The sequence below is a fragment of the Pelobates fuscus genome, chromosome 6, assembly GCF_036172605.1.
Source record: "Pelobates fuscus isolate aPelFus1 chromosome 6, aPelFus1.pri, whole genome shotgun sequence".
Taxonomy (NCBI): domain Eukaryota; kingdom Metazoa; phylum Chordata; class Amphibia; order Anura; family Pelobatidae; genus Pelobates; species Pelobates fuscus.
The window spans coordinates 299,469,686-299,483,576 of record NC_086322.1 but is presented as its reverse complement, the minus strand read 5'-3'; the positions used below and the strand labels follow the sequence as shown (position 1 = coordinate 299,483,576).

General features: G+C 47.2%; 1 protein-coding gene across 2 annotated transcripts in view; it reads left to right on the top strand.

Moving 5' to 3' along the window:
• The window catches only part of CDH4 (cadherin 4), a 415,426-nt gene that overhangs the window by 336,395 nt on the left and 65,140 nt on the right, over window positions 1-13,891 (top strand). The gene's annotated exons all lie outside the window — the stretch shown is intronic.

Here is a 13,891-nt window from a genome sequence, read left to right as displayed (position 1 = left end):
ACGACACTTCATTTTGAGGGTTAAGCAGGAACTCAAGACTGGGACACCCAGTCTGGCTTTTATTACCAACAAGTACATACAGGACACTCCCAGGGGGAGGATGAAATTAACCAATCACATGGATGTACCTCCCACACATTTCCTCCCCTTAGATTAACACTTAACACAATTATACTGTACACCTTTTTCCCCAATTCCTGGATGTACCCCAAATACATATGCTACACCTCCAAAACAGGTATCCCCTGATAGCCCTTATTCAGGGGGACAACATATGCAAGAATCAGCCCATTCGGATAAATGGTTCAGGAGTTATGGAACTTTAAAGTATTGACCGACCGCATGGGTAAAGTATCCGAAATCAGTTCCATGCATTTTGGCCCTGCGGTCGGTCACAAACAAGGGAATGAAAACAGGCGAATTGCCTGTGTTATAGAGCCTGGAGAGGGTTAGAATGAATTCCCTTGTTTGTGGGGTTCTTTCTACCGAACGGCGGGTCATTCGGTAGTTTCCATACGAATTTCTGGAAGTATGGAGGTCTCAGCGGTGTTTGCCTAGTCAAGTGTCCGATTTTAGTTCCAGACACTCGACGGCAAAACACCGCTGTTCGGTAGTTTAAGATGGCCGCCGCCACGTGGTTGTTTCCTGAATGGCGGCCACCCAGAGGACACAGAACACATTACATGATTGCCAATTACCCGTTTGCAACATTGTTGCAAACGGTAATTGGAGGCACACTTAGTCCTGGGTGGTCTGGTTGTTCGGTAGTTTCCTCAATACAATGAATGGAGTGATTCTACCGAACAATCAGATGAATGCTGTACACATATATAACCCAGGTTAACTGCATACAAAAATACATACATGACATGAAAGTATTAAAGGCAGGATTACTGTACTACGCTCCACAGTCTTAAAGGGACAGTAGTCCCAAAATGTCCATTGCTGATTTTAAAGGGCCAGTAGCAGCAATACAAATTAGTACATGCCCAAATATAGTCTTTAAAGTGCAATATGTCCAGGGGCCATAGTCAGCGGGCAGGAGGCTAGCAGCCAGGCCTCTCCAGTTCACAGTGGCGAAGCTGGTTTCGCCACATTTCTCCCCTTTGTCAATTAGACTAACAGGGTACCTGACTTTCTGCCGGTCAGTGCCCTGGTTAGTCCAGCAACCCACCCACGAAACAGAAATAACAGAGCAGCCCACCCACACTAACCGGTTACTACATCTGGGTGAGGAAGGATTTTGTCCAAGTTCTGGTGTTTCACCACTGCTGGGTGGGAGACGGGTAGGCTGCCTTGGTGGGTTGCTGAGGGGGCAGAGACCAGCGGTACTCTGTCCTGTTGCCAGCCCTACCACGGGAGTAGTCTGGTGGGCGCCTGGTTGCTGGAGACTGGCTGTCTCCCCTTTAGGTGCACAGCTCGACTGCCGGAGGGGGAGACCGACTGTCTCCCCTTTGGATCCATCACACTGAGGCTGGGGAACAGGACCGACCGTCCCTATCCCTTGTGCTGTAAGTGCAGAGACTACGGTCCCATCTGCACAGTTGTGGGGCTTAACATCTCCCCTTGGTGGATTAGGTTGCCGTGGGAGAGAGGGTGTAACAAGTTCCTCTCTCTGGATGGCAAACTGCCGCTGGGGAGAAAGGATGGCACCTTCTGCTCCCTGAGGTACACACTGCCGCTGGGGAGGAAGGACGCTGCTCTCCTCTCCCTTCACCTCACACTGCCTTCCTGGCACATCACTTTGTTGCTGGGGGGCAGGAACAACAACCTCTGCCCCCTGTAACTCAGCCTGCCGCTGGGGAGGATGGACGACACCATCAGCTCCCGGAGACACACACTGCCGCTGGGGAGGGAGGACGCTGCTCTCCTCTCCCTTTACTTCACACTGCCTTCCTGGCATATCACTCTTCTGCTGGGGGGCAGGAACAACAACCTCTGCCCCCTGTAACTCAGCCTGCTGCTGGGGAGGAAGGACGACACCTTCCTCTCCCTGGGACACACACTGCCGCTGGGGAGGAAGGACGGCACCTTCAGCTCCCTGAGGTACAATCTGCCGCTGGGGAGGAAGGACGACACCTTCACCTCCCTGGGGTACACACTGCCGCTGGGGAGGAAGGACGACACCTTCATCTCCCTGGGGTTGCTCACAGGACCAGTCTATGAGGACCCCTACTTCGGGTTCTTCCTGCCGCCTCAGGGGGGGGCGGCTAACCTCCTCGGATGCAGCCTCTACTCTGCTGCTGTACCACTCTTCCTGCTCATCATACTCTTCGTCCATCTTTGAGTTTTGCTCAGCCATGACCTGGTTCCAGATCCCCTGGAATGTGTCCATGGATATATAACCCCCATACTGGGCCACTTGCTGCCTCACCTTGGCCATAAAATCATCTTCAGCGTCAGAGCCTTCCATACTTGTCTGCTCCAAGTCGCTGGATACCTCTGCTACCTCGGGTACTGCTGGTTGCTGTTGGGCGGGAGGACCGGTTGTCTCTTCCCAGGCCTCATTGATGAGTCGCAGGTAATCCCCCTCCAGGTTCCATTCCTGGTTAACCAAATATCGTAGGTCTGCCTCGAGGTCAATAGCGCCAAAGAGACCCAGCATGTTCTCTCGGATGCCGTACAGGTCCCAAAAACGATAGTCGGTATCTTCCCCAAAGTCCTCGTCACCACTATTATTCCAAAATCGACCGGGGCCAGTGTAATCTCCGCCTTCTGGGAACTCATACTCTGCCATCCTGGGGACACACTGAGCCGCGTACCACTGTAGCGCCTGGTATGCGTCGTCGAGCACCAGTTCTGCGTATACTAGAATCTCGAGTCTAGTCACCCACTTTTCTGTGGTCTGTTTTCTCAGGAGGGGCATCCGCTCTGCCATTCTAGCCAGAATTCGCTGCCTTCTGCTGCGGCGCTGATCCCCTCGTGAATACTGTACTTCCTCTAGGGCTTCGTCCCACAATTTGGCTCTGACAGTCTCTCTGTACATCAACATGTTCTCCTCTGAGACTGCTCCAGACTCCAGGACGTAATCGTCCAATCTAACTTGAAACTTCTCCTCCATTTTCTGAGTTCCTTTGTAGATAGGGTCGCTGTACGGATACTAGCGTTGCCCTCAATTTGTAATCCAAAAAATGGTGTTGTCTGTAGCTGTCCCTCTGGTTGTAGGAACGATCCCGCCGCTTGCCACCAATTGTAACGGACCGTTTCAGCATACAAGGGGAAAAATGCGTTTAGGCGATAATCCCCTTTTCCATAGACAGGCACAGCTACTGCAGAACATCAGAACTCACGAGCTGGATACGAAATAACACTCCGAACTGGAACAGCTGAACAAGAAAAGCATACAATCGGCTTACACTCTTGGCAGTCAGCTTACAATCCAATCCCCCCCAAGAACGAGACGACACTTCATTTTGAGGGTTAAGCAGGAACTCAAGACTGGGACACCCAGTCTGGCTTTTATTACCAACAAGTACATACAGGACACTCCCAGGGGGAGGATGAAATTAACCAATCACATGGATGTACCTCCCACACATTTCCTCCCCTTAGATTAACACTTAACACAATTATACTGTACACCTTTTTCCCCAATTCCTGGATGTACCCCAAATACATATGCTACACCTCCAAAACAGGTATCCCCTGATAGCCCTTATTCAGGGGGACAACATATGCAAGAATCAGCCCATTCGGATAAATGGTTCAGGAGTTATGGAACTTTAAAGTATTGACCGACCGCATGGGTAAAGTATCCGAAATCAGTTCCATGCATTTTGGCCCTGCGGTCGGTCACAAACAAGGGAATGAAAACAGGCGAATTGCCTGTGTTATAGAGCCTGGAGAGGGTTAGAATGAATTCCCTTGTTTGTGGGGTTCTTTCTACCGAACGGCGGGTCATTCGGTAGTTTCCATACGAATTTCTGGAAGTATGGAGGTCTCAGCGGTGTTTGCCTAGTCAAGTGTCCGATTTTAGTTCCAGACACTCGACGGCAAAACACCGCTGTTCGGTAGTTTAAGATGGCCGCCGCCACGTGGTTGTTTCCTGAATGGCGGCCACCCAGAGGACACAGAACACATTACATGATTGCCAATTACCCGTTTGCAACATTGTTGCAAACGGTAATTGGAGGCACACTTAGTCCTGGGTGGTCTGGTTGTTCGGTAGTTTCCTCAATACAATGAATGGAGTGATTCTACCGAACAATCAGATGAATGCTGTACACATATATAACCCAGGTTAACTGCATACAAAAATACATACATGACATGAAAGTATTAAAGGCAGGATTACTGTACTACGCTCCACAGTCTTAAAGGGACAGTAGTCCCAAAATGTCCATTGCTGATTTTAAAGGGCCAGTAGCAGCAATACAAATTAGTACATGCCCAAATATAGTCTTTAAAGTGCAATATGTCCAGGGGCCATAGTCAGCGGGCAGGAGGCTAGCAGCCAGGCCTCTCCAGTTCACAGTGGCGAAGCTGGTTTCGCCACATTTCTCCCCTTTGTCAATTAGACTAACAGGGTACCTGACTTTCTGCCGGTCAGTGCCCTGGTTAGTCCAGCAACCCACCCACGAAACAGAAATAACAGAGCAGCCCACCCACACTAACCGGTTACTACATCTGGGTGAGGAAGGATTTTGTCCAAGTTCTGGTGTTTCACCACTGCTGGGTGGGAGACGGGTAGGCTGCCTTGGTGGGTTGCTGAGGGGGCAGAGACCAGCGGTACTCTGTCCTGTTGCCAGCCCTACCACGGGAGTAGTCTGGTGGGCGCCTGGTTGCTGGAGACTGGCTGTCTCCCCTTTAGGTGCACAGCTCGACTGCCGGAGGGGGAGACCGACTGTCTCCCCTTTGGATCCATCACACTGAGGCTGGGGAACAGGACCGACCGTCCCTATCCCTTGTGCTGTAAGTGCAGAGACTACGGTCCCATCTGCACAGTTGTGGGGCTTAACATCTCCCCTTGGTGGATTAGGTTGCCGTGGGAGAGAGGGTGTAACAAGTTCCTCTCTCTGGATGGCAAACTGCCGCTGGGGAGAAAGGATGGCACCTTCTGCTCCCTGAGGTACACACTGCCGCTGGGGAGGAAGGACGCTGCTCTCCTCTCCCTTCACCTCACACTGCCTTCCTGGCACATCACTTTGTTGCTGGGGGGCAGGAACAACAACCTCTGCCCCCTGTAACTCAGCCTGCCGCTGGGGAGGATGGACGACACCATCAGCTCCCGGAGACACACACTGCCGCTGGGGAGGGAGGACGCTGCTCTCCTCTCCCTTTACTTCACACTGCCTTCCTGGCATATCACTCTTCTGCTGGGGGGCAGGAACAACAACCTCTGCCCCCTGTAACTCAGCCTGCTGCTGGGGAGGAAGGACGACACCTTCCTCTCCCTGGGACACACACTGCCGCTGGGGAGGAAGGACGGCACCTTCAGCTCCCTGAGGTACAATCTGCCGCTGGGGAGGAAGGACGACACCTTCACCTCCCTGGGGTACACACTGCCGCTGGGGAGGAAGGACGACACCTTCATCTCCCTGGGGTTGCTCACAGGACCAGTCTATGAGGACCCCTACTTCGGGTTCTTCCTGCCGCCTCAGGGGGGGGCGGCTAACCTCCTCGGATGCAGCCTCTACTCTGCTGCTGTACCACTCTTCCTGCTCATCATACTCTTCGTCCATCTTTGAGTTTTGCTCAGCCATGACCTGGTTCCAGATCCCCTGGAATGTGTCCATGGATATATAACCCCCATACTGGGCCACTTGCTGCCTCACCTTGGCCATAAAATCATCTTCAGCGTCAGAGCCTTCCATACTTGTCTGCTCCAAGTCGCTGGATACCTCTGCTACCTCGGGTACTGCTGGTTGCTGTTGGGCGGGAGGACCGGTTGTCTCTTCCCAGGCCTCATTGATGAGTCGCAGGTAATCCCCCTCCAGGTTCCATTCCTGGTTAACCAAATATCGTAGGTCTGCCTCGAGGTCAATAGCGCCAAAGAGACCCAGCATGTTCTCTCGGATGCCGTACAGGTCCCAAAAACGATAGTCGGTATCTTCCCCAAAGTCCTCGTCACCACTATTATTCCAAAATCGACCGGGGCCAGTGTAATCTCCGCCTTCTGGGAACTCATACTCTGCCATCCTGGGGACACACTGAGCCGCGTACCACTGTAGCGCCTGGTATGCGTCGTCGAGCACCAGTTCTGCGTATACTAGAATCTCGAGTCTAGTCACCCACTTTTCTGTGGTCTGTTTTCTCAGGAGGGGCATCCGCTCTGCCATTCTAGCCAGAATTCGCTGCCTTCTGCTGCGGCGCTGATCCCCTCGTGAATACTGTACTTCCTCTAGGGCTTCGTCCCACAATTTGGCTCTGACAGTCTCTCTGTACATCAACATGTTCTCCTCTGAGACTGCTCCAGACTCCAGGACGTAATCGTCCAATCTAACTTGAAACTTCTCCTCCATTTTCTGAGTTCCTTTGTAGATAGGGTCGCTGTACGGATACTAGCGTTGCCCTCAATTTGTAATCCAAAAAATGGTGTTGTCTGTAGCTGTCCCTCTGGTTGTAGGAACGATCCCGCCGCTTGCCACCAATTGTAACGGACCGTTTCAGCATACAAGGGGAAAAATGCGTTTAGGCGATAATCCCCTTTTCCATAGACAGGCACAGCTACTGCAGAACATCAGAACTCACGAGCTGGATACGAAATAACACTCCGAACTGGAACAGCTGAACAAGAAAAGCATACAATCGGCTTACACTCTTGGCAGTCAGCTTACAATCCAATCCCCCCCAAGAACGAGACGACACTTCATTTTGAGGGTTAAGCAGGAACTCAAGACTGGGACACCCAGTCTGGCTTTTATTACCAACAAGTACATACAGGACACTCCCAGGGGGAGGATGAAATTAACCAATCACATGGATGTACCTCCCACACATTTCCTCCCCTTAGATTAACACTTAACACAATTATACTGTACACCTTTTTCCCCAATTCCTGGATGTACCCCAAATACATATGCTACACCTCCAAAACAGGTATCCCCTGATAGCCCTTATTCAGGGGGACAACATATGCAAGAATCAGCCCATTCGGATAAATGGTTCAGGAGTTATGGAACTTTAAAGTATTGACCGACCGCATGGGTAAAGTATCCGAAATCAGTTCCATGCATTTTGGCCCTGCGGTCGGTCACAAACAAGGGAATGAAAACAGGCGAATTGCCTGTGTTATAGAGCCTGGAGAGGGTTAGAATGAATTCCCTTGTTTGTGGGGTTCTTTCTACCGAACGGCGGGTCATTCGGTAGTTTCCATACGAATTTCTGGAAGTATGGAGGTCTCAGCGGTGTTTGCCTAGTCAAGTGTCCGATTTTAGTTCCAGACACTCGACGGCAAAACACCGCTGTTCGGTAGTTTAAGATGGCCGCCGCCACGTGGTTGTTTCCTGAATGGCGGCCACCCAGAGGACACAGAACACATTACATGATTGCCAATTACCCGTTTGCAACATTGTTGCAAACGGTAATTGGAGGCACACTTAGTCCTGGGTGGTCTGGTTGTTCGGTAGTTTCCTCAATACAATGAATGGAGTGATTCTACCGAACAATCAGATGAATGCTGTACACATATATAACCCAGGTTAACTGCATACAAAAATACATACATGACATGAAAGTATTAAAGGCAGGATTACTGTACTACGCTCCACAGTCTTAAAGGGACAGTAGTCCCAAAATGTCCATTGCTGATTTTAAAGGGCCAGTAGCAGCAATACAAATTAGTACATGCCCAAATATAGTCTTTAAAGTGCAATATGTCCAGGGGCCATAGTCAGCGGGCAGGAGGCTAGCAGCCAGGCCTCTCCAGTTCACAGTGGCGAAGCTGGTTTCGCCACAGTCCCACCACATGGTCAGCCTCGGGCCATCTGTGATTTGGAGACCATACTTCCGGCAGCTCCTGTGAGCGGGTTTCAGATATAGTCGTAATGTAATGTGTCTTCCTGTTGACACGTCAGAATTTAAGGAAACAAATTGATCAATTGTGGTCATGCAGCTCTGAAGATAGATGGAGGAGTCAAGCATGTGGGCTGAGGACTATAAAAACATGTTCAGTGTTTGGCAGTGAGATCCACCGCGCACTTAATGTCAACGATAAACACTGAGATCTTTAATTCATAGTTTATGGCAGATTTAGGAAACGGGGTATCTGTCCTAAACATTCTATTTGACATCAGATTTATGTTTACATTTTATGTTATTTATTTAGTGGTGCAATCTGTTTCTTTTCTGGTTTGTGATTAATTCCTCTTTCGGTAAGTGACGGTATTTAACCTTTCTGCGTTGGAGTCTCACACTTTGCGAATGTAATGAGTGTGCATTACTGGACTCAGTCGGCAGGGGTTAATAAGTTACCATTAATCAATATTATTCAGTAACTTCCATTATCTTTTGTAAATGATGATTGCATATAAGCCCAAATTTTTTTTTAAAATTTAAAAATATATATACACATTACTGCATATTTGTATGGCTAAAGTCTGTGTGCCTCATGATGTCATAGTGCCACTGTCTTCTGGTGTTCTGGTTTGTGAGTTCTGGGGAGCACTGACGTTATTAAGGTTTCCGAGCAGTTTGTAAATAAGCATAGACCTGAGTGAGGCTGGACATAGAGCTGGGGATTCTGGGAAAACTTAAATACGTGACGGTACACTTGGTAACTGGAGGTAAAGCAGAGGACACTTTGAGTTTGTGTACAATTGAAAGGCAAGGAATCATCTAGCAAACTCCAGACATCTCTTCAGGCTCAGATCTGATCAAAACCTGATGGTTGCACAAGCCTTTCCCTCCTCCGCATCGTCCTCTCTGCATCCTGCATACATTACACACAGCTCGAGCTGCCAGCGTCTACCATGCAGGGACCGGAGAACTGACGGCTCATGAAATTATCTGAAACAATCTAGAGTAAAGGAAGCGGGAGGGAAGTCGTGTTGATAGCAGCACAGTACGGACACAGCAGAGCGGCGGGAGATGGCGGGGTCGTTGGTCGGTTACCTTGCGATGTTTATGGGTTACTGAATTGCCAATCTCAATGCTCAGACAGATTCCCAAAAATTACAATAAAACGTCTAAAGACAAGACCTTGTTTTCATAGCTTCATCTTTTTATTATGAAATTGTAGAGGTAACATTTACAGAACTGAATATTTATTGCCATTAGGTCTTCACGTTCCTCTCCATTCCACATAATGACCAATTACAGAACATGGCAACTAGCTCCGGGTAATGGTCATTTCTCCAGCCCCGCTCAGTTGGTGTCAATTAAAGCATAGGCGTTCGTGAGACACAGTGAATCGGGGCGAGAGAAGGGCATTTAAAGAGAGAAAACCTCTCTCCTGTTTCTTAACCCCTTCACTGCACTGTTATAAATAAAAATGAGTAAGAATGATTTGAATCATGAGATGCATAACTAGCACACAGTGGTATCGTAGGAATACAAGTTCACATAGCAATTGCTGTTAGAAAATTTAAAAGTGTCACGTTCTTTAAATTTAGGTTAAATTGTTTTTAATATTTACCTTCTTCATTCATCCCCTAGAAAAAATATAGAAAGGATGAACCATTTTAGAGATGACATGGTAACCATTCTATTTTAATATATCAGACTTAAATAGCCACATAAATGCAGAAAATAAATTCTTTTCCCACATACTATGGACATGATAAAAATTCATAAACCAAGTAAGCTCAATTTGTTTTTTTTTAAACCTCGGTTATGCAGACTGTTATTGCAACTTGCAAAGAAATCCTGGAGTTTGCACAGAGCCCTTACCCCACCTCCTGTAATTCTGCCCCGTTCTTTGATAGAACATAGAGGGTAGGACAATCTGTGCAGTACTTATACCTACATATTGAGACTGCATACATGTAGAAGTGCTAGGATAGGAGGTCTGGGAGTCGTTTCGCGTGCTGTAGACGCGGTTTGGTGAATACTGTGCTCTCTCTTGCAGTGCTCTCCGGTGTGTGATCACCAATTCTCTCAGCGCTCTGTGTTAACGTTTTGCTTTTGGCTGTACCCGTCTTCCTTTCTGATCTCAACCAATTTCTAACTGACAGCCAAGAGACCTCCGTCTCAGATAACCTGAAAATTAAAATATCTCTTGGCACCTGACATGGAATAGCAAGAATAATGACACCTGCAGACAGAGGCCGTAATCGCTGCTCAATTCCTGCACGTCTAGAGGCGTTCTGTCTGCAGACTGCATTCACTGGGAGCTACTGTCTGCTAGTTACATCCGAGATCTGTCGATCTGGGACTTTATATGGACGCAAACAGCTAGTCATGCTCTAAACAACCCTTTCTGAATCCGGTGCTGGAACATGTGGGAGAAAGCAGCTTTATAGGTTAAACTGGCACCCAGGATTTTACTATGAGGTTTACTTATCCCTATAATAAACAAAATGTGTGTGTGAGGTCTTAAAAACAAAATAAAACCTAGAAATCCACTTTGCTGCATCTTTCTCTATCCTGTAACTGGGCGCCTCCATCTTAGCTCCCTGTCAATCATTGTTATAAGCTCCGCCCTTTACACCTGGCAGTCAGCATAGAGGGAGCCACCTCCATCTTAGCTCCCTGTCAATCATTGTTATAAACTCCGCCCTTTACACCTGGCAGTCAGTATAGAGAGAGCCGCCTCCATCTTGGCTCCCCGTCAATCATTGTTATAAGCTCCGCCCATTACACCTGGCAGTCAGTATAGAGAGCCACCTCCATCTTAGCTCCCTGTCAGTCATTGTTATAAGCTCCGCCCTTTACACCTGGCAGTCAGTATAGAGAGAGCCGCCTCCATCTTAGCTCCCCGTCAATCATTGTTATAAGCTCCGCCCTTTGCACCTGGCAGTCAGCACAGAGAGAGCCACCTCCATCTTAGCTCCCTGTCAATCATTGTTATAAGCTCCGCCCTTTGCACCTGGCAGTCAGCACAGAGAGAGAAGGAGAAATTAAACGTTTCTGTCTCCCCCTCCTCCAATGCAATGTGTGCCTAGCTGTGCCAGGACTGAACTGGATTATGTCCAAATGTTTAATATACATTTATAGAACACGGAGCATCTCATGAAAGAAGTTGATTTCCGTGTGAGGCATTGGGGGCTAATGTGACGTGGGGCAGCATGTGCCGCATGTTGAGAGAGGTTCAGTATAATACAGTGAGTCTGGAGATCAGTTTATACAGTTTCACATATAGATCTTCAGTCGGAATCTGAAAGCCAGTGCCTCGTTTGCCAGCAGCATTGCACGTGGGAGAGCGCCACCTAGTGTCCGCACAGTACACTGTTCCATGGATTTTTGTTTTGCCCACTCTCCCAGTAGACCGTGTCGAAGGATGCAGAGTACAGCAGAGGATAATATTAGAAATTTCCCGCCACGCTTGGAAACCAGTTCCTTCATCGTCCAGAGATGTTTCACCTGCACAAGAGTGCCGGGCATCCACTCCCTATGATTCACAGTGCATTATGGATACGGGATGCCAGGCTGTGCCAACAATCCCGTACAAATCTAAACATAAAGATTACAGTGAATCTGAAAGCCCAAGTTGGCCATTAATTAGCCAGTAAAGCCACCGGAATGGAATAAATCTTTTCAGTATTCTATGATATAGATAGATTATAAAAAACATTTTAATATATAGAAACCCCTCTTTACTGGTTCTAGCATGATGCAATAAATCCAGCCCCAAATATCCAAACCTATCCGTTTCAGAAGTTCATTATGTTCCCTAAGAATCTGTTAAAGTGGTGGAGCTTGACAAGAACTCACAATAGATTCTATACATTAACTTCACAAGCCACGTATGAGGTTAGGAATCCAAACCTGTATTGCTAACTTTGTAGTACCCTTGCCCATTATTAGGGTAGTCCTCTCCTCCCCCCGTGTTATAAAAATGAAGGTTTTACTTCCCTCTTTCCAGTGAGAAGGTTCCTTCAGTGCTGCTTGTCTCTACACCTCCCCTGACATCAGAGGAGACATGGCCTCCCCTAGAAATAATCCAGTGCTCCCCATAGGAAAGCACTGAATCCAATGTCAGTGCAGCAAAGCGCCTCTAGTGGTTGTCAGTATGATTTAACTCTGCATTGTTTTACATTGACAGGACCACTGCACTCATGATGAAGTGTTCAGGCTTACTATACTGGTCTTTTATTTCAGTGACACACTCAAACTGTAAGTATGAGGATTTATTTTTACAAAGAATCCTTTTACAGCACCTTAGAATTATCTGTGGTCTGCGTTGCACCAGGGAGAGCGGTCGCACAGTAGAAAATATGTTGTTATAAGCAGATCCCAAATCGAAACTTTATATAATTTATTCATTCAGCAGGGCATTCTGGGAGAGTTGTGAAAACTTGGTTTCTCAGAGCTGCCATGTGTGAAATGGCTTTTTTTCTAAAATCATTCCTGGAATTTGTAGATGATAGAGAACAGTATATTTCAGAATTTCCTTAAAATCAGGGGACATTGTGACCTTTCAAACTCACCACAACCTTAAATTCCCCCCCCCCCCCCCATTATCCCAAGTACTAAAACAAGCAGATGACAGCGGGTTGCTAGCCAATTACACAAGCTTTCAGAAGGACATTGAAAACGTCCTTTAAATCTAAAGCTGTATGTCTCTGGGGTGATGGAGCTCCTTACTACATTAGGCTTCAGGGATGGTCCTATATGGAGCTTTAAGGAAACTCCGTTATTAATCTGCTTTCCGGAACGGTAACTTTAATTTGACCCTGTCACCAACATCTTCCAGGCATTGTTTCACTTTTCGGTAATGATGAGACTGATGATGCTGTAGATATAGTGACCTTCATATTAGCAAGTGAATTGTTCAGCAAGTATCAGAGAGATGGTTCTGAATGGATAGCTGGACACTGTAACCCCATTGGGTGATCAGCAATAAACGGGATCATTATCTAGTCTGTAATCTTCTGGGAACACCATACACGCAGCCTACTCATTACCCACACTCCCTTTCTGTGTCTCAGAATGACCCAGTAACCAACCTGCTGAGTGGCAGATCTCGGAGAGAGTTCTGGATTTCCTATCTGTACCGTGTTTAAACTTCAAGGTTGATATTTCTGGAACTCTGTGAGCACTCTGGACATGTTCAGATTACGCCCCAGATTGTGTAGCGCGTGGAGTGAAAACACCGAGATTGAAAATAAACAATTTGCTAGCAGAAGTTTTGGGGCTCTTTCCACCCCTACATTACATCTACTCTGATAGTGACGTTGGCTACATTGAATTGTACCAAAGTTTATACCATGTCGCATGGAATGAATATATACTTTTTTAATTATTATTTTAACACTTTGGCACTTTCTAGATTAGAAGAATGGGATTTATTTTTAAAACTAAAAGTGGTGCGCATGCGTTTTATGCAGGTTTTCTGGCACCTTCCTTCTCTTTTCACATCTATTGAATCCCTTATTTGCACCAAAATATTCTTCACTGCGTCTTTTTTGTTTCACAATATTGTTGCTTCCAACGTCTAAAATAAGAGGTTCAAAAGAGCGCGTATTCTTTCTGCCACCATCAGAGCAGCTAGTTTCCCGTGACACGTAAACGGCTTTCACAGTCTAATTTGTTTAAGGTTTTTTAAAAGTTAAATTGCGTCTTTTTTTTCTTTTAATTTTACTCAGTCACCTAATTTTGTGAATTATTTTAATGCAGAAATAAAGTCCTCATTGTTTACAAGATACGTCCTAGACGGTTTGATATGTAAGTGGATGGTGCATGCGCAGGGATAACTGGTGCAGATGTGACAATTTTTAGACATTAAACCCACTTTGGCAGGAGGGGGATATTTATCAGAGAGTTGTGGAAAGTGGCGGTTAGAGTCATTGTC